We start from the raw sequence: 18,940 nt of genomic DNA on the forward strand, positions 1-18,940 counted from the left end.
CACACCTCTCATGATTATGCCAAGGCCATCTCTGAAAACCCAATAATATATTAGCAATACAAAGCATAAATAGATGCATATCTGAAATACATGCAGCACACATAATGTTTCTCCCCCCAAAAAATACCTACAATTATTTTACCTATTAAAAAAAATACCTATTACTTTTAGTATTGATCATAGTGGTTAACCCATGACTACAAGTGCATTTGATTTTTTGCCAACTCACTTGTTATCCATTTTAGTGTACACTATCTATAGAAGTTATACATTACCCATGACTCTAAATGGACGGGATGACGAATACATTTTTCTGCTGTTAAATCATGCCTTTCATCAATGCATCTGACTTGGCTGACTTGCAGTTTTCAGAAACTCCCTCTTCCATACGCGACTCAAAACAATCAGACTTCTCTAAAGCAACCAAAACTGAAAATGAGCTTTGTGCAACTCCCATTCACAAAGTTAACTCAACACATAACATACTGTTGTGAGACTGCAATTTTCAGATCTGTGATAATCTCTTTACAGTGATTAAGGGTGGTTTGGTTTTCAACTTGGGGTGTGCAAAATATATATATATATATATATATATATATATATATATATATACTGTGTATATATATACTGTATGTATATATATATAATCTCATCTATGATAATATTGTAATTGTTAGAACGAAATGCGACTTGAAATTATAGAGTATAATCGCAAAAACCAAACAAATACATGCCCAAGGAGAGTGCACGCATATGGTACATCAGGGTTTCTCAAATCTTACCCTGAAGGGTCAATGCGCTGCAGAGTTTAGCTCCAACCATTATCAAACTACTCAGGCACTCAATGCCTTCAGGATCATTCGAAAATCACAGGTAGGTGACCTGTGATTTTCGAATGATCCTGAAGGCATTGAGTGTGTTTACATGCACCCTCTTAATGGGACTATAATGAGATTTTGGCAATATTGCGATTAAACTTTAACTCATGTAAACGCAATACTTCAATCTAAATAATGCGATTAAGCTCATAATCACAGCAAGCATAATCGTATTAACATAGGTGGCATATGGCGATTTTAATCGAAATATACAGGCATGTAAACACCTTAATCAAAGTATTGCTGCTCTAACCAAAGTGTGCATGTGCTTGTGACATACATGAATGAAGTAACATGCACCTGTAATAAAACTCAGATTAGAAACGATGGCTGGGAAGAAAGTATTGCATTTCTGGGGAAAACATAACTCGCTGCCACCAGTCTGTTCCTTACCCTCATCCAGAAATGGCGAGTAGAACGTGACGGCAGTCTAGGCAAACGAATTGCCATCACATTTCTATGGCACTGAAAAAGCATGGAATACAGCCATACAAACATGTTTTGCATTTGACGTAAGTAAATTAAAACAGCGGCCAGTAACACGCCTGCTCGTTGCATGTAAGTGAAGAGTAAAGAGCTTTGCTCTTGACATGTAAACATTATAATGTCATTAAGTCCTTACTCTGATTATTGGAAATAATCGCATTATTCGTGCGCATGTAAACATAGTCACTGATTAGCATGCTCAGGTGTGTTTGATCAGGGTAAGAGCTAAACTCTGCAGGAAAGTAGGGCTGTGTATTGGCAGGAATCTGGCAACACGATACGTATCACGATCAAGGGATTGTGATACGATATGTTGCGATACATTGCGATACTGTAAGCAAAGGGATATATCGGGATATTTCTTATTTTAGGAATAGGATATATTTTTAGGAAAGCTGTTAGGAATGCAAACCTAAATAAATTATTTAAAGGTGCCATAGAATGGAAAACTGTATTTACCTTGGTATAGTTGAATAATAACAGTTCTGTAAATGAAAATGACATACCATGAGCCTCAAACACCATTGTTTTCTCCTTCTTATGTAAATCTTGTGCATGCAAAAGACCACTGATAAATAGGTGAATCAGAACATTACACCGACTGTGACATTACAGTCGGGATCACTAATAGTTATGCCCCCAACATTTGCTATGCCAGCCACCAGCCCAACCTGCACAGCTGAATCATCAGAAGTTCTGCAGGTATTGTGAAGAAACAAGCGAGGATAATAGCGAAAATGGCAGATCATGGAAATAAATTTTGTGTTTCAGGCTGTGCAGGGGATGTGATGTGAAGGGATGGGTTGTATTCAGAAAGGCACAGAAAACAAATAATGCGTGTTCTAATAAAATAACGCGAGCCACTAAAGGGACATGGTTAGCTGCTTGCTAGAGGTAGCCTGTTACATTACAGTAAATAAGATTTCACTTACCACATAAACAGAATAAGGAGAGATAACTGAGGATGATGGCGAATGATTTAAGTACTGCCGCTGTAGTTTACACAGAGCAAGTGCGATCGTAAATCTTGAAAGTGAAAGTAAAAAGCCATCGTGCATTTAAAAGCAGTTTCAATGCCCCGAATATTAATAGCGTGCCGTGATGCTCAGATCAGCTCTAGTCTCTAATGTCACTGAATCCGCTGTTAAAAATGAACCATCAGTTCATCATATCATCATGCAAAACTAAGAATTAGAATCATTATAATGTTATGATCAAATATATGTGCAGGTGGCAGCCGGGCAGATAATTTGAAGCAGCGGATCGGGTGAAGTTTGAGCTCATCCGCGCATCTCTACACTACACTGACCTGAGTCGCCAGTCGCAAACAATGAATCTTGCTCTGCTGGACAAACTAAGTAATTACTCCGTTCAGAAACATTTAATCTGCGTTATATGTTCTGTAAAAAAAAAAAAAAAAAAAAAAAACATATCGGTGGCATAATCTCAGATACCGATATATCGGCGACAGGCTCATATCAGCCGAAAATATCGGCTAAACTATATATCAGTCGGGCTCTAATTTAGACAATGAAAATAGTTCCAAACAAAGCCACACCAGAACTGTTTTGCGTCTTTGAGCAACACACAGTTGTGTTTCTTTATTGAATCAAACAGCCGGTTCTAATTTAGACAATGAAAATAGTTCCAAACAAAGCCACACCAGAACTGTTTTGCATCTTTGTATCTAAAGTATAGCCTATTTTCTATTTTTTCCCCCAAACCATTTCAAATATCAGTATTCAAGTTTTTTTTTTTTTTTTTTTTTTTTCATCAAAACATTATTCATGCATTTGTAACTGCAGGTTAAATGCATTCATGTATGCATTAAACAGTAAAAGCTTCTAAATGCCACTTCAGATGCAGATTCTGTGGCAACATCTGAATTGTAATGCAACCTTGTCGATACTGATTTCTTTTGACTGGTAGTTCACATGTGTATTATTTTTTGTATTTATTTTTTAAATTTAGATTTTTGAAGATTTGGTTGGTTCAATACATTTAATTAGCTTAGGGGAAAAAATTGTCCTTGTGAAGATAAACATTTTAATAAAAGGTAAATATCAATTTAAACGTATTGTAAAAGTTAATTTCTTTTACTGCTGCAAATGAACCACTGGACAGAATATGAATAATATAAAAAGCTATGGGTGTCAGTTGTCCACAATAACATGCTCAGCAAAATACCGTCTAATTATCATTATCAACAAAATTCCACAAAATAGAAATATCCTTTTTTGTCATTATTGCACACTCCTATTTTCGACTTCGAAGATTTTAAACAATGATTGAAAGAAGCTCACGTTCAAGTCATGTGACCATGTAGTTTATTTATAGTTTAGCTAGTTGAGCTGATTGGCAAAGGTTATCTTGATGAACAAAACGTTTAAAAAAAATAAAAATAATAAAACTTTTTTTCTGTAGTCCAACTTTCCTTTTGGCTTTTTGTCAAGGGAACCAGGTTGACCTGCAAACTTACATCAGCCCTCAAACGTTCTGTAAAGGGATACAACAATTTTAATTTTTTATCCTTGTTCTCGCACCTAACATACTACATAAAACCATGCTATCTCATACACACAGTAGGAGGAACTGGGCTAGGGGTAACCATTTTTATCTAAAATGCAGTGGCACTATCTATTAACACATTCAGCTCTCGACAGCTACAAATAGTCTAGCACACACTACACTTCATCACATGTTGTTGTTAAACATATAAAAGACTTAAAGAGAAATCCCATCTCCAATTGCCAACTTCCAACGTTATTCTCCATACTCTGTGAGTACCTATTAAGGCTGCATGATATTGGAAAAACTGACATTGCGATATTTAATTTTTCTGCAATATATATTGCGATTTGAAAAAAAAAATCACCTCATGACTTGAATAGTTTATTTGGGGGGGGTCAATGATTGGGGTGATTTTGTAGGTAAATCAGCATAGGAAATAAACAAATTACAAGCATTAATAAATATAACAGAAAGATACAAATTAAATAAGCAGTGCTTTATATTTTTCAAGTAAGTCTAACAGTATTCAGGTACAGAAATTGAATAATCAAATGCAAAATAACACTGTATAGTCTTCACTGAATAAATTAAATTTAATAAATATGTGTTAAAGCTACAAAAGTTATTTTTGTTTGCGTTTTTTTGTTTGATTAACATTCATAACACAGAAAGCCTCAGGAACATTAAACTGCTGTAAACCAATATACTGTTACACATCCGTTTTTTGTGTGGAGCTGTTTACAAAGGCCAGATCTGAGCCTAAGTCCCTAGTCCTAATTGATATGGAAACCACATGAACAAACCAATAACAAAAACTAAAAACAAAAAAGATCAAATTTAGTTGGGAGTTGGCTTGCAAGAAGGGGACACTGAAAGTCAGACAGAGCTTTTTGTGTATAACAAACTAACCATATCAAACAAACCTATGCGTGTGTGTATCAGTGTGCGCAGCCACTGTGCATAGATCTGTGTGCTTGTGTGGGCAACGTTATCTCAAAGGGGCCAGAGCAGTGGTGGGTGATGTTCACGGGTGATCATAATGTGTGGTGATAAATTCACGTTCTTCAGGACAGTGGTTGTGCTTATCAGAACTGAAGCTGCTTTGCCCTCCGCAAACGTTTTAGACCAAGTCAAAGTTCAGTTTCGGCATCTGCCACTGTGCATCTGCTGCGAACGCAGTCAAAGAAAGAGGTTAAAGCATTACTTGTAGCATAGCCATGAATTATGTAACAGATGACACACAGCAAAGACAAGGCTATGTTACGGCTAAAAACTGTAATTATCTCTAAAAAGAAATGCAGGAAATTGTACAGGACTCCTTTTAATGCTCCAACACATACAAAAATGCTGCGCTATACATAATTGAGCTCATCTGACACAATATTTTTGTGGAAATATAATTTTCACAGGCATTTGAACCTCCTTCTGAAAATCTAGGGCTACATGCTAGCACCTGGACTACTGGTTTTTAACGAGCGGGGTGGGACCCACTAAGGGGCCTCAGCAAAATACCCAGGTGGCCTCAAGATGACTTAAAATGTTTTAAAATAAGAAATCAAGCTTTAAAGTAAGCCAAAACTTTTTTTTAATATATTTGTTAATTTAATTCATCCCCAAACTTTTAGTAATTCTACAACTATTTTAGTTTCTTATTTTAATTCATGGGCACTCCAAATTTTTGTAAATTATAAGGAGGCAGGGGGCTTTGAATATTTTTTGAGGATAGTGGGAGTCAGAAAACGTTCAGATCCACTGTCCTAGACTAACAGTGATGTACAATTCATATCTCAATGGCTGCACCCAAAAATCATATGCTTCCTGACTATATAGTTGATGAAAAACATTATGTGAAAAGAGTAGCATATCCAAATTCACAATATAAATAAAACAGTAGGCAAGAAGTACCCATATCCATATGATTTACTTCCTCCTGTGAGATTCAGAAGTGTGAATCTGATGAACACTTTACCAGTCCATGGGAGATTTGCGAATGGCAGTAAAACAACGCAACTGCTGATGTATGTCACATGACAATGACAACATGACAGATGAGAATGAGATGCGTCCAAATTACATTCATACAACACAAATTCATATTGTGTGGATCCTTCCCTCTACATTGCGAGTAAATCACTCGCATATGCGACTAAATCTTCACTCTGGGCGAGTAAATGATGTCTAATATTAGCCACTGGCTAATAAATTCTCAGATTTTTCTAGCCAGTGTTTAAGTTGGAGGCTAAGTATAAGTTTAGCACAGGTATACCCATTTCCACTCACCGAAAAAACTGACTGAGCGCTGTCAAGGGATCTGTGCTATTTTTCAGTTTATCTGAATGGATGTGCAGCGCACCTGTGTTTGACATACCGTAAACTCTAGTGTGAAGGCACACAACTCGCCGTCGCTTTGTCTCACACACATGCAGAGATAGAGAGCGAGAGTAAGAGAGTCTTGCATACCATGCAGAATTGACGCGCTACATGTAAACAATATACTTTATTGTATTTTCCTGTCAAAATAACGGAGTTCCTTTGAAATTCTTCAGCTTTTAAGAACTGTCGGGTTCTCCGGTAATAGGCGAAACTAATGCACAAACGACAATCTCATTGATTTTGATTTCAGCAAATCATTTCAAGCGAACGCACACAACCTGATTAATATTCATGAATCCAGCAGCTCCATAGTGTTTTATATTGTTCTTAGAATTCGTAGTATTATTACCTTATAAGTATTATTGTTAGTTTTTTCCCATTTTTTACATCACCACCTCCAGTCCTAAGTTCAGTTAAAATGACTAATATGCATTTATACATGGTTACCAAGTTTAAATTCTAATTACTAAAGTTCTATCATTAAATAATACTTGATAATCATAATATTATGTTATAATGCTTGACTGACTGATGAGTGTACTTTCAGATATTTAAAAAGCAGTGTGTGTGTGTGTGTGTGTGTGTGTGTGTGTGTGTGTGTATGTGTCTATGTATGTGTGTGTATATATATATATATATATATATATATATATATATATATATATATATATATATATATATATATATATATATCAGTCTGGCAAGTAAACTAAAGAATTTACTATTTACTACTTTTATTTAAAGTCACAAAGTATTGTACTTATTCAAAAGCAGTACTCTCTATTTAGAGAGTAGGCTATGCGAATTTGGATGCGGCCACTCATTCCTTCACAAATCAGACTTACTGATCCAGTTGCTTCATTTACTAGTTGCTGTTTATCACACAAATCTATCATATGACTTTGCAAGACTTGGAATATAGTGCATAAATCGTATGCACTATATTCCACTTTTATGGAACTTAAATTAATTTGGATGTCTTAGTCTTCATTCAGTTTCATTACATTGAAAGGAAAAGCCAGGATATTCATAAAAAAAAATAGTAAACAATGAATTTTCATTTCTGGGTGAACTATTCCTTTAAAGTGATAACTGAACATAATATTGTGGTTATACACTATTCTAAAATATAAATGATACTATAGTAAAGACTAAAGAGGCAGGGTATTGTCTTGTAGGGCAAATGTCATTTAGTAACAACAGTAAGTTGCAGCAATCTAAGTTAAAACTTTTTGCAGATTTTTACAATAATAAAATCCTGAGAGATAACGTTGGTTGATGTTTTACAAAATTGACATCAGCTTTCTAGTACGCGTGTTTTAGATAAAACTGCATGACACATTCAGGGTGAGAGACAGCACACTGTGATAAACTACAGGTCACAGCCTCAACACGTGCACTCTGCTACTTACACTACAAATTATTTTACACGAAAATGCACAAACACAAATGACAAGGCTAAGGCTTTGTATATTTCAATCCACAAATGCTTCACCATCTTACATAATCAAATAGTGAAAATCAGCCAAATTAAGTGTAAATCAGAATGACTAATCTAGGCTGGGTGTGATGTCACAACAATATACAAATCAAAATAATCAGGACAACTGATATGTGACGCAAAGGATTAAAAACACTTCAAGAATTTCCAAGTGTCTGATGGTTTTATAGAAGTGGCCACAAGCTAACCCATCATTGTTAGACTGACAAACCTCAAAACTATTTAACCTATCCAGCATGCTTTTTGAGCGTCTGTTCTAGCACCATATTGACTGGGATAACAACTTCAGCTGCAAAGCCTTAACTTAAGGTCACTGATCATTTTCACCTTGTGTTTGGCAGTGCTGACCTACTGTATATAGCAAGAGGCCATGGTATGGAGGGCTGCTAGGAGTGGGGCCCGGGAAGGTCACTTCCTTCTCATTAAAAACTCATCAGAGCCAGACACAACAAGCCAAGCCACTGTTGGATAATGACTGCAACTCATCTTTGCATAACTTTACAGCTCAAATCTAGCAAGACATGCTCACTTACAAATGATTAAAAAAGGAACAATCACAAAGGGAATTGACAACAGATATATAAAGAAATGTGTATGTCTGTTATATGTGTGTGTGTGTGTGTGTGTGTGTGTGTGTGTGTGTATCTATCTATATATCTATCTATCTATCTATATATATATATATATATATATATATAAAGCCTGATATATATCAGAAGATTGTAATGCAACAACAGGTGGGTTGTTTTGACTCCATAAAGGATTAGTTCACTTCCAGAATACAAATTGCCTGATAATTTATTCACCCCCATGTCATCCAAGGTTTTCATGTCTTTCTGTCTTCAGTCGCAAAGAAATTAAGGTTTTTGAGAAAAATATTCCAGGACTTTTCTCCACATAAATGGACTTAAATGGTGGCCAACAGGTTGAAGGTACAAACTGCAGTTCCCCTTCAGGAACTCGAGCTGCATCTAAACACTATGGGAACGCCTTCAGCGTGACCATGCTCTGAATCACGTGTGTAATCAGCAGAGATGTAAGAAAATTGAAACACATTAGTATCACGATATTTTGTTTGGCGATACTGTATCGATTCTCAAAAACGGAATATCAATATTTAAAAAATAATAATAATTCATACTAGGGCTGTGCGATATGGACAAAAAAAACCTATCACGATTTTTTGATCAATTTTGCGATTTCGATTTTAATCACGATTTTGACACACACAGACATGCTTTACAGTCATAAATGCATTCAGTATAAATTTGAAACATATTTCCAAAAGAAAACCAATTAGAGCTTTATCAAAAAGTTGTAACATGCCTCTAGAACAGACATAAGTCAAAATAATCACTAAGTAAAGACGTCAAACAAAATGTCTAGACATATGGCAATAAAATAAAATAAAATAAAACCCGTGTCCAGGGCTCTCTTTTTTTTTCCTTTTTCCATGCATTGGTCATAGAGCTCATTGTAGCGGTGCCTCAAGTGCTGAAATATATTTATTGCCCAAGGTTCACACGTACTCCATCAGCAGTGCGTATACAGTATGTGTGTGCGGTGCAGAAGCAGCAGCGAGAGCGCATTCTTGTAACGCGAAAGCACATTAAAATAATGCGCGAGCGCGAATCTCTCCGCTCGCACGCAGATTTCTTTTGCTTTGTCACAAAACCAGACACGCATGCTCAGATACACGCTGCTCTCGTCCGGAGAGAGCGCGCGCGCACTTAAAACATGTCTCATCTCACTCACTCACTCACTCACTCACAACTCTCTCTATGCTCATGCGCTAGATATTCATTCTTTTCGCACCTCTCGATTTCTGACCTTTTCTGTTCACATCTTTTACCGCGTGCAGTGTGAACGTTCTGGTCCATTAACATGGGCTCTGAAAAAATACGCATCACAGACAGTGTGTGAACCTGGAGTTAGGCATATGCCCAGTCTCTTCTGTTCTCGCGCTCCACTTAGGTGCGCTGCATTCTGATTGGATCGGATAGCATACTGCGGGAGGTCGGGACCGTGGAAAATCGTGCTATAAAGCGATTTAGAAATCGCGCACGCTCAAATTGTGATTTTATTACGATTTCGATTAATCGCACAGCCCTAATTCATACAAGATTCATGGCAGTTGTTTTGTTTTGAGTTCATATCCCAACCACTAGACAGCAGTCTTCATCTCTGAGTTTAAACAATGACAGGAAATACTTGCATTACTCACACCACTATCGTTAGCGTTATTATAGTTCGCTGCCAGTAATAGAGGATGAAAGAATAGTTCCAGTTCCCATTTCGGTGTACAAAGCTGAAGTGTGGCGTAATTTGGGATTTTGTGGTAACTTCCGCCCCGGGACCGCGACGCGGGTGGCACCTCGGTTCCGCCGTTTGCCGCGTCCCGCGTGAAGAGCTTTGGCGCAGGGTGCAGCGGACAGTAGAGTCCGCACAGATGCAGCTTTCTCTAGTGGTGGGGCCATTTTGTGCAGTTTAGGCGGTGCTCGCGTCACGGTCTCGGCGATTCCACGCGGAACATAAATACAAACTGAAAAACCTGTTAAATCCAAGTTGAAATGTTCTGAGAATGTTCAACATCTGTATTTATTGTATTGTTTTACAATTGTTTTGTTTTCTTTAGGAATCCTGCAAGAACTTTATTTTTCATTGATATAAAGCAGATGTAAGGAAGCTTAAAAGCATGTGTGGTGGAAACAGCGTTAGCTTTGTCATTCGGCAAGCGCTCTGTGTGTGTGTCTTATTTAGTGTTGTTTGTCCACTTTATAAGCTCCATTATGTCAAAAGCTTCAGCCAAAACAAAGCATTTGGGTGAGAGCAGGCAGCATTTTAGGCTGCCTGGGAGCGAAGCACACAAAGTCAGCTCTCGAGGGAGCTGACTGGCTGCATTGCGAGCATCTGTCACTGCGTACACTTTGCTCACGGAAAGCTCTCTTTGAGGAGGGAGCCTTTGCCAGCGTTCCTCGCGGTGCCAGCCCCATTTCTGCCGAGGCAGAATTGCGGCTGTGCTCGTGGGGTTTGCAGATGGATCTGGTGGAGGAAATGGAGACGGGCGAGTCCCTTACTCCTTCCTCACCCACCAGATCCAGGGCCCGCTCTCTGGGATCGGAAGCCCACTCTGCGGTTTCTTCCCTCCAGGGAGAGGGCTCAACGCTCTGCCTGTCTTCCTCCGAATAGGTTGACGTGGTGGGCGTCGATTAGTATTCGCCCCCTCAATCGCCCCAGTATGAGGAGCTATTGAAGGTGGTTATTCATGCTGTGACTTTGTGTGCTTTGCTCCGAGTGGCCCGCCGAGAAACAGGCTAAGCCGCAGAAAAGCAAACAAGATGAACGGCAGATAGACAATGGTGGTTGACCCTGTCTGCCATGGAAGAGAAGGACAGGGTCTTCCTCAAAGACACCCCGCTTGGGCCTTCTGGCCAGTTCGGCGATGCCATCAATTCTGTCATTGACAGGTACCAGGAGGCTCGTAAACAAGAGTCGGTTTTCCAGCAGTTCCTCCCTCGCCGCTCTCTAGCTCTGGGAGCTGCCGGGCAAGACCAGCCCCCTCCGTGTACCAGCTCCTCATACTGGAAGGCTCAAAAGCAGAGTGTCGCCTCCTGTGCTCCCCCTCGTCAGGACCAGGAGCCACAGTGATGCTCTAGGCTGGGGTCTTCTAAGTCGAAGCCAGAACTGCAGACCGTTCTTACGTCTTAGAAGGCCTCGGCCAAGAAGTCCTGACGCATGTGGCTGAGGACTTCTGAGGGCAGGCCCCTCTGGGGAAGAGCGGTGTACACCTTATTATACAGTCCCCGTCTTTTCTCAGTGCCCTCAGGAGATCGGTCTTCCAACACTGCCACCCACGGCGCATCAGGGCTCAGCGTCTCCGGCGAGCGCTTCTTTCAGTCACCGTCCAGAAACATAGTGGTACTAAGAGGCTCGCTACCATTGCGGAGGTCTCTAGAGCAGCTAGTTCAGCCATCCCCTGCTTGTCTACCGGTTCAGGTACAAGAAGTAAACACTCTCTTGAGGAAGGAGGCCATTGAGGGGTTCAAGAAGGATGGAGGGTTGCATCCCATTTTAGATCTGCGTCAATTGAACTGAACCACTTGAATTGAACCACTCAAACACAGGAAGTTCCTGAGGTTTGCTTTTGGGGGCAAAGCTTACCAATATAGAGTTCTTCCCGTTGGCCTTGCACTCTCACCCCACACTTTCACGTGTATGGATGCAGCATTGGCTCCTCTGCAACTCCAGGGCATCGGCATACTCAACCCACGATGCAGGCATGTCTGTCTCCTGCTCAGATCAAGTCGATCCTCACTACAGTCGCGAGAGTGAGAGAAGGCCAGAGAGAGTGTCAAGCAGTTTCAAAGACTGCTGGGTCTGATGGCAGCTCAGTCCAAGGTGATACCTTTTGGCCTGCTGTACATAAGACCCTTGCAGGGGTGGCTCAAGACTAAGGGGTTCTCCCTTAGGGGAAACCTGCTCCACATGCTCAAGGTCACGTGCCTTAGACATGTGTAGGAAACCTTGGTTCTTTGTCTCAGACACATACGTCCACAGAGCTGCCCTGTGGAGAAAGGCGGACCAACTGCTAGTGTGCTACGGTCCCCCAAAGAGAGATCTTCCTGCTACTAAACAGACCCTCAGCCGGTGGATAGTGGATGCCATTTGCATTGACTATGAGTCCTCTGATCTCCCCTCTCCTCTGGAGTCAAGGCTCACTCGAGCAGAAGTGTAGCGGCCTCCAAGGCCTTTTTAGCAGGTGTATCTATGCAGGACATCTGCAACGCTTCGGGTTGGTCCACGCCCCTAACGTTCATCAGGTTCTATGGCCTAGATATGCGAGCCACGTTTTCTCGCCCTAGCTGTGCTCTTCCACACTAGGCAGGGATTTGTAAGTCAGGCAACGTGGGCATACTCATTCCCATAGCATTTTGACGCAGCTTGAGTTCCTGAAGGGAAACTTCTCCAGGTTACACATATAACCATGGTCCCCCAAGGGAACGAGACGCTGCGTCTCAGTGCCATATTTCTGGCATCCCTATGAGCGCTTGCTTCATTTCCTAGAATCACGCAAATTCATGCATTATGTACAGTAATCACATTGGAAAGGTCACAAGTGGTCCACTCTTCATCTGTGTACTCTGGTTCAAAAAGGTAAGGTAGGACAAAAAACTCCATCTCATTTTCTCCTCCAACTTCAAAAACATCCGACATTGTTTTACCATTTTTTGTAAAGGGCGTTTGACTTTCTTTGCACGTTTACTTTGTAAACACTTTTTTTTTTTATTCAGATACCCAATTAGTCAAAAAGTACATAAACAATGCCAGCAAGCATGCAAGCTGTTATCAAAGGCAAAGGAGGCCATTTTTGTTATTATGTGAATAAATACTACTTAGTTGTTTCGGTTTGTTATTTTCCCAATAAATGACAATAACATTTCTAGATATCTTTTTTTTTTTTTTTTTGACAGATTCCTAAAATATTTGTGATTTCTCTATTATGACAGGTGGTCTTATAAATTGTTAAGCACTGTATGTTTTCATAGCATTCAGTTGGCACATTTGTTTGAAGGACATTGGGCAGACTGTGGAATAGTGTGTTTTTGTCAATAAAATTGAAATAAAGAAAATTGTGGGGGGGGGGTTTTCTTCGATTAATCAGAAAAAAATAATCAGCCAACTAATCGATTATCTAAAAAATTGTTTAAAGGAACATACATTTTTTATTTTATTAAGAAAATGACTGATCGTTTAGCTAGACAAGACACTTATTCCTCAGCTGGGATCGTGTAGAGACTTTTAAAGCTGTACTGAAACTGCAATTTGAACCTTCAGCCAGTTGTACCCCAATGAAGTCCACTATATGGAGAAAAATCCTGGAATGTTTTCCTCAAAAACCTTAATTTACGTGCGACTGAATAAAGAAAGACGTGAACATCTTGGATGACATGGGGATAAGTAAATTATCAGGAAAGTTTTATTCTGGAAGTGAACTAATCCTTTAAATTCTTCCATTCTACAGGCATTAACATATCTCATGTTCACTTACCCATGCTGAAAAATTAGATCGATTAGTAAATGCTTAAATAGTTGCATATTTAATTTGCCTTTACAGTGTTAAAAGCAACTGTATTTTCCCTGACCCTGACACAATTCAAAAAGCAATTACTTGATTAGTTATTAAAAACAGGCCACCTTGATATGAATCACTACATACATAACTGAATTTCACTTTGAAGAATGTGCTTAAAAGATGGAAATTACATTAATTAATACAAACACAGCTTTTCAGTATCTTCAAGCAATTCAACATATGGAAAATGGGAAATTGTCCATATAATTACATCAATTTCTTGTACACTTTATATCTGCAATATACTAGTCTTAATAAAAAAACCTGGGTTGAGTGTTTAAAAGTTAGACAGGTCAGACTTCATTCTGCAGAACTACCACTTTATATACATAATTTACACTTAAATGGCATTTTCACTTAAAAAAAACTCCCCAAGTTCAAACTATTAAATTAAAAAAAGGTACCCTGCTGTAGATGCTGCATAATGCAAAATCAGTTTACTGTAAACAGTTCAAACTTTTTTCACAGAGAGCAAACTAATGCATAAACTCATTTTATCATCGCTAAAAGTCCTTCACTTATTTACCTGTCGGTACCTGTCTCTTCTATGCACATGTTTTGGGTGGAAAAGAGTACCTGAAGTGAACCCATCAGCACAAAACGCGTGCCTGCTTCAGTACTGTGTGTGTGTGTGTGTGTGTGTGTGTGTGTGTGTGTGTGTGTGTGTGTGTGGCAGCCACATACTGTACCAGCAAACACGGGGCTACAATGTATCTGTTGGTACAGTATATGCCTGCTACAAACTAGGCCCTACATACAGAAAGACAATCTCCAAACCGGCAACCTGTGCAATGTCCGCCGTGCTAACATGCCAAAGCCCGCGTCCACTAAAGCCTGTAGTGTCTTACAGTGGAGAGCGACGGGAATGAACCGTTTTAGCTTTAGGACCGCTGACCTGTCAAACCACGCAGCTAGCGTACGCTTGAATCAGCTTCGTACGGCAGAAGAACACGAACGAATGCTGCATGAGCGAAGCGCGAGAGCCGTAAATAAACGCGCACGGCGCGCGACTCACCGAGTGAACGTTTGGCGGGTTTCCGGGAGATCGCGGCGATCCTGCGAGTCGCAGACAAGTCAAAACGTCCTGCTTCGTGTATCCAGTGCAAGTGTGGAGACACTAGTGCACACAGTGAGCCACAGTGTGCCTTCAAACTAATGCTTCCTCCTCCCAAAGTCCTCCGTTTGCTCTTTAGCTCGTGCACTAGGCTCTCGGTGGAGGGTTTTCCCCTTAGTTTGAAGGGGAGAAAAGTCCTCTGCCTTGCCCGTGCTGCCACGACAGGGATTTGAAATGAAGAGAAATACTACGATCGCTCCTCCCTCCCCGTCCCCGGTCGCGCTCATGTACAGTACCACAGGGAGCGTATTAAACAATTTAATAAAACGATCTACCGCTCTCTACAGGACTAACACTGTAAAATACTTCCATGACTGTACTCCATCTCTCTCTCTCAGACTGCTGTCATGTGAGGCGGATGACAGCTCGCGAAGCGTCCGTCACTATCCAACATCACTGAAGAAACTCACAGCCGCGCTTCTGATTTAAAGGTGCATGCAGCATTTTGCTAATTAAAAAGGTTTTACATATAAAGAAATGAACGTAATAATGTAAACTCACATGCGATCAGACTCCTGACTTCTCGGTCTCATAGAAAAGACTATTTTATTCTACATAGAGTGCCCCTCAGGAGAACACATGACCAGCCATGTCATACAATTTTTAATACTAATAATTAGAATAATGGTATAATTACTATATAGTTTACTTTAGCTCTTCTAGACAAAAATAAACAAACCAAACAATATAAAAACAAACATGAAACAGTATAGTCCAGAATAAAGTTATGGAGCAGGTGGGCAACTCACAAGTTCAAACTTTTAATGAGCTTTGGGCGTTCATTTATGAAACAATGGCATTTTTGGGGCTGAAAATGCAAACATTGAGGTTTTTTACTATTTTTTACTATTTTTAGATGGTGTTTTTGATTTTTGGTTTCAAAGAGCAAGTTTTTGAAAGCAATATATATATATATATATATATATATATATATATATATATATATATATATATATATATATATATATATAATTTATTTATTTATTTATTTATTACTTTTTGAAACCAGTGATATCATGGACATGCATATTAGATGTTTAGGTAGGTGTGGGGGGCACGTGTTTCTGTACAAAGTGACATTGCTAGCTAGTGGCCTGGCATGCATAATAATTTCATGTCATTTTTGTGGACCAGTGTGAACGGGGATCATTTTAACAATGTTGTCATCTTTGTGCAAAACTTTAAAAAAAATGTAAAGTTAAAACATTTACAGTACAACATTGTCATGTAAACATACCCTGGGTGGGTATCCACCTTATTTTTTTTATATATATATATACCTTATGGATGGAAGTGTAAAAATGTAACAGTCTCAGTTGGAGTAATGAAACAAACAAGCCACAGTGGCACACAGAACTTTTTTGACACAGATTGAGGAAAAATGTTAGGACATAGCAAGCACTAAAACATCACAGTCGCTGCAGGGGTCAGAAGGAAACAGTTGAAAAGGAGCAAAACAAAAAATAAAAAATATATTGCAGTAGCAGTTAGTAAACAAACTTCATTCATCCAAGGTGAAATGTCTCAATGCACAAAACCTCTGGAGCTCACACAGTATAATCTGACCCCATTTAATAATTGTAACATCTTCCGATAAAGCCGATTGTTACAAATGGGACCAATAAAAATTTGCACCTGTCAAGGAATAGTTGGCTAAAAAATAAATTAAAAAATAAAAATTCATTTATAATTTACTAATTTTATTGGAAATGTATAGAATAAGCTTTTCAATAATAATGTGGTATTGATATGAATTTTATTAAAAAGACACAATACCATTATTATTTTTCACCATGAGAAATACAGTCTACTTTAGACTGTTCTATTCAAGGTTGTTCTGCTAAATCTCACAGTGAGTTATAAAGATGGTACATATTTGAACCTTCTCAAGTCTGTATAAGTATTCTCAATTCCTTAAATTTAGTATTTAACTGCATTCTAATGAGGTCTGATCAAACCTAAAACAGAATTAGACATTTGAGCAAATAACTGGAAAAAAGAAATGCTCACTCTCATACTGAATCCAAATTAAAGACTCATCTTTACCCAGTGAGGCTTACCATGTCTGCGTTTGTTAGTCATTTAGATTTTAAATCAGTTGAAAAATAAAGAAAACTAATTTAGAGAAATTCATGCTGGTCTAAACTGTTTTTTTTTCAGGGTATAGGCAAGCTGAATCTGCCCCAGAGGGTCAAATAAATTGTACGATGGGATCAACGCTCCAAAGAACTCCTTCTTCCTCATCAAACCCTGGTCTCCCACAGTATAATTCTGTGTAAAACTCTTTAATGGCGCATGTTAATACTTAACACAAATGCTACATCCTGTAAAGTACAATCCAATTACTGCCTTAAAACCAGATCTGAGACTACTAAAACTGTTTACAAATGGATTAGAATCCAAAAACAATAAACTTTGAAAAAAAAATCGAGGTTTTTAAGATTCTAAGATTCTACGATGACTTCTTGTGGGATTTTAAAGTCAATTATGATATGTAAACAGCATAAATTTTGGTAAAATTGGTAGAGATTTTGGTAAATGTGACTGAAATTACCAAATTTCTGCACGGTTCATTCTTTGTCTGATCAATTTAATTGTCAAACTGTTGTGAAAATTGATTGTTAATGGAAAGAAATCCCAGTTTGATCTGGATGGCCACAGTAATTTCAGCCATATCTTGATAGTTTTTGTGTAGCTGAGAGCTCAACTTGGTTGTAGTTCGAATCCTGGGTGGAGTAAAAAAGGAAGTTGATTCAGTACAAGAGGGTAGAAGTTTCCAATGTTCCTGTCATTCTTTAAGGCAACAAGCCAGAAACAAACCATGGGTTTGTATATGGTTTCCGCGTTTACAGCACACACGCTTATTTGTGAGTAACATATTCTCAAAGCTTTTCTCTTTATTACTTAAAACATGTCACATGGACCGGCAAAGCCATAGTTGTCATGGTGCTGGCATAAATGATGGAATCAAAGAAGGTAAACGAATCTTTTAATAGGCTGTTTATGTCACTACAGTACACCCCTGCACAAACACAAAGCATATAAAAAGTAGATAGCCTGATGTGTTTGTGGTGCCACAGATAATTATGCCTCGTTTTCCCGTAACCTTTCCGCTTTGCATTCATTCAAAAGTACATAAATAAATAAGGGTTAATCTAGTAAATGGAGAAAGGAAAGCCCAGGAAGCATGCATTAGAGCAGAAATCTGATAAAACACGAGTGCTTTGGCTAGCCGCTCTTGAATAATTGCAGGACTTTACTGACTCTGGGATCCATATATGGCGTTTTGAGAGAAATCGTTTGTAGATAAAGAAAGACGTGTCCCATAACTGGCGAAATCTTTCTTTTATTGTTGACCTGCACACCAGTATCTCTCTTAAAGATAATTTTGAGTTGAGAGAAATGTCTCATTAGCTGTACATGGTGGGGGGTATTTAATCTAGCCCAGACTGAATGATAATACAATATTTGCAAGAACAGTCGTCATGGAACAAATCTGGTGAAGGTCAATTACACTGAAGGCCACTTAAGTCCAAAGGCACAATGTTGACAGGGTTTTAAGTAACTTTCTTATGTTATCTCTATGTTGATTGATCGAGCATCCAGAACTTTAGCCTACTGCTAGGTTAGGTACACCACTGACAAACTGGACATTGAACTTTCTCACTCACTTATATTATATTCTCCTGCTTATGATGTACACAAAAGTTTAAAAGTTTGGCATCAGAAAGTTTTTTTTTTTTTTCAAATTTTTCATTTTTTTTTTTTTTTTATTCAGCAAGGACACATTGAGACATTTGTAATGTTACAAAAAATTTCTATTTCAAATAAATGCTGTTCTTTTGACCTTTCTGTTGTATCACGGTTTCCAAAAATCAGCACATCTTGTTTTGAATGTTGATATTAATCAGAAATAAGAAAAATATGTTTATTGGGCACCAAAT

The 18,940-nt window shown here is 38.6% G+C and overlaps 1 protein-coding gene across 1 annotated transcript in view; it reads right to left on the reverse strand.

Annotated features, from left to right (window-relative positions):
- thrab (thyroid hormone receptor alpha b) overlaps nt 1-15,414 on the reverse strand; it is a 123,825-nt gene extending 108,411 nt beyond the window's left edge. Inside the window, exon 1 of the mRNA XM_042767565.1 lies at nt 14,898-15,414. The gene's annotated coding sequence lies outside the window, so the exon portion shown is untranslated. The remainder of the gene's footprint in view (nt 1-14,897) is intronic.
- Nucleotides 15,415-18,940: the final 3,526 nt, after the last annotated feature.

The sequence above is a fragment of the Cyprinus carpio genome, chromosome A12 (assembly GCF_018340385.1).
Source record: "Cyprinus carpio isolate SPL01 chromosome A12, ASM1834038v1, whole genome shotgun sequence".
In the NCBI taxonomy this organism is placed as follows: domain Eukaryota; kingdom Metazoa; phylum Chordata; class Actinopteri; order Cypriniformes; family Cyprinidae; genus Cyprinus; species Cyprinus carpio.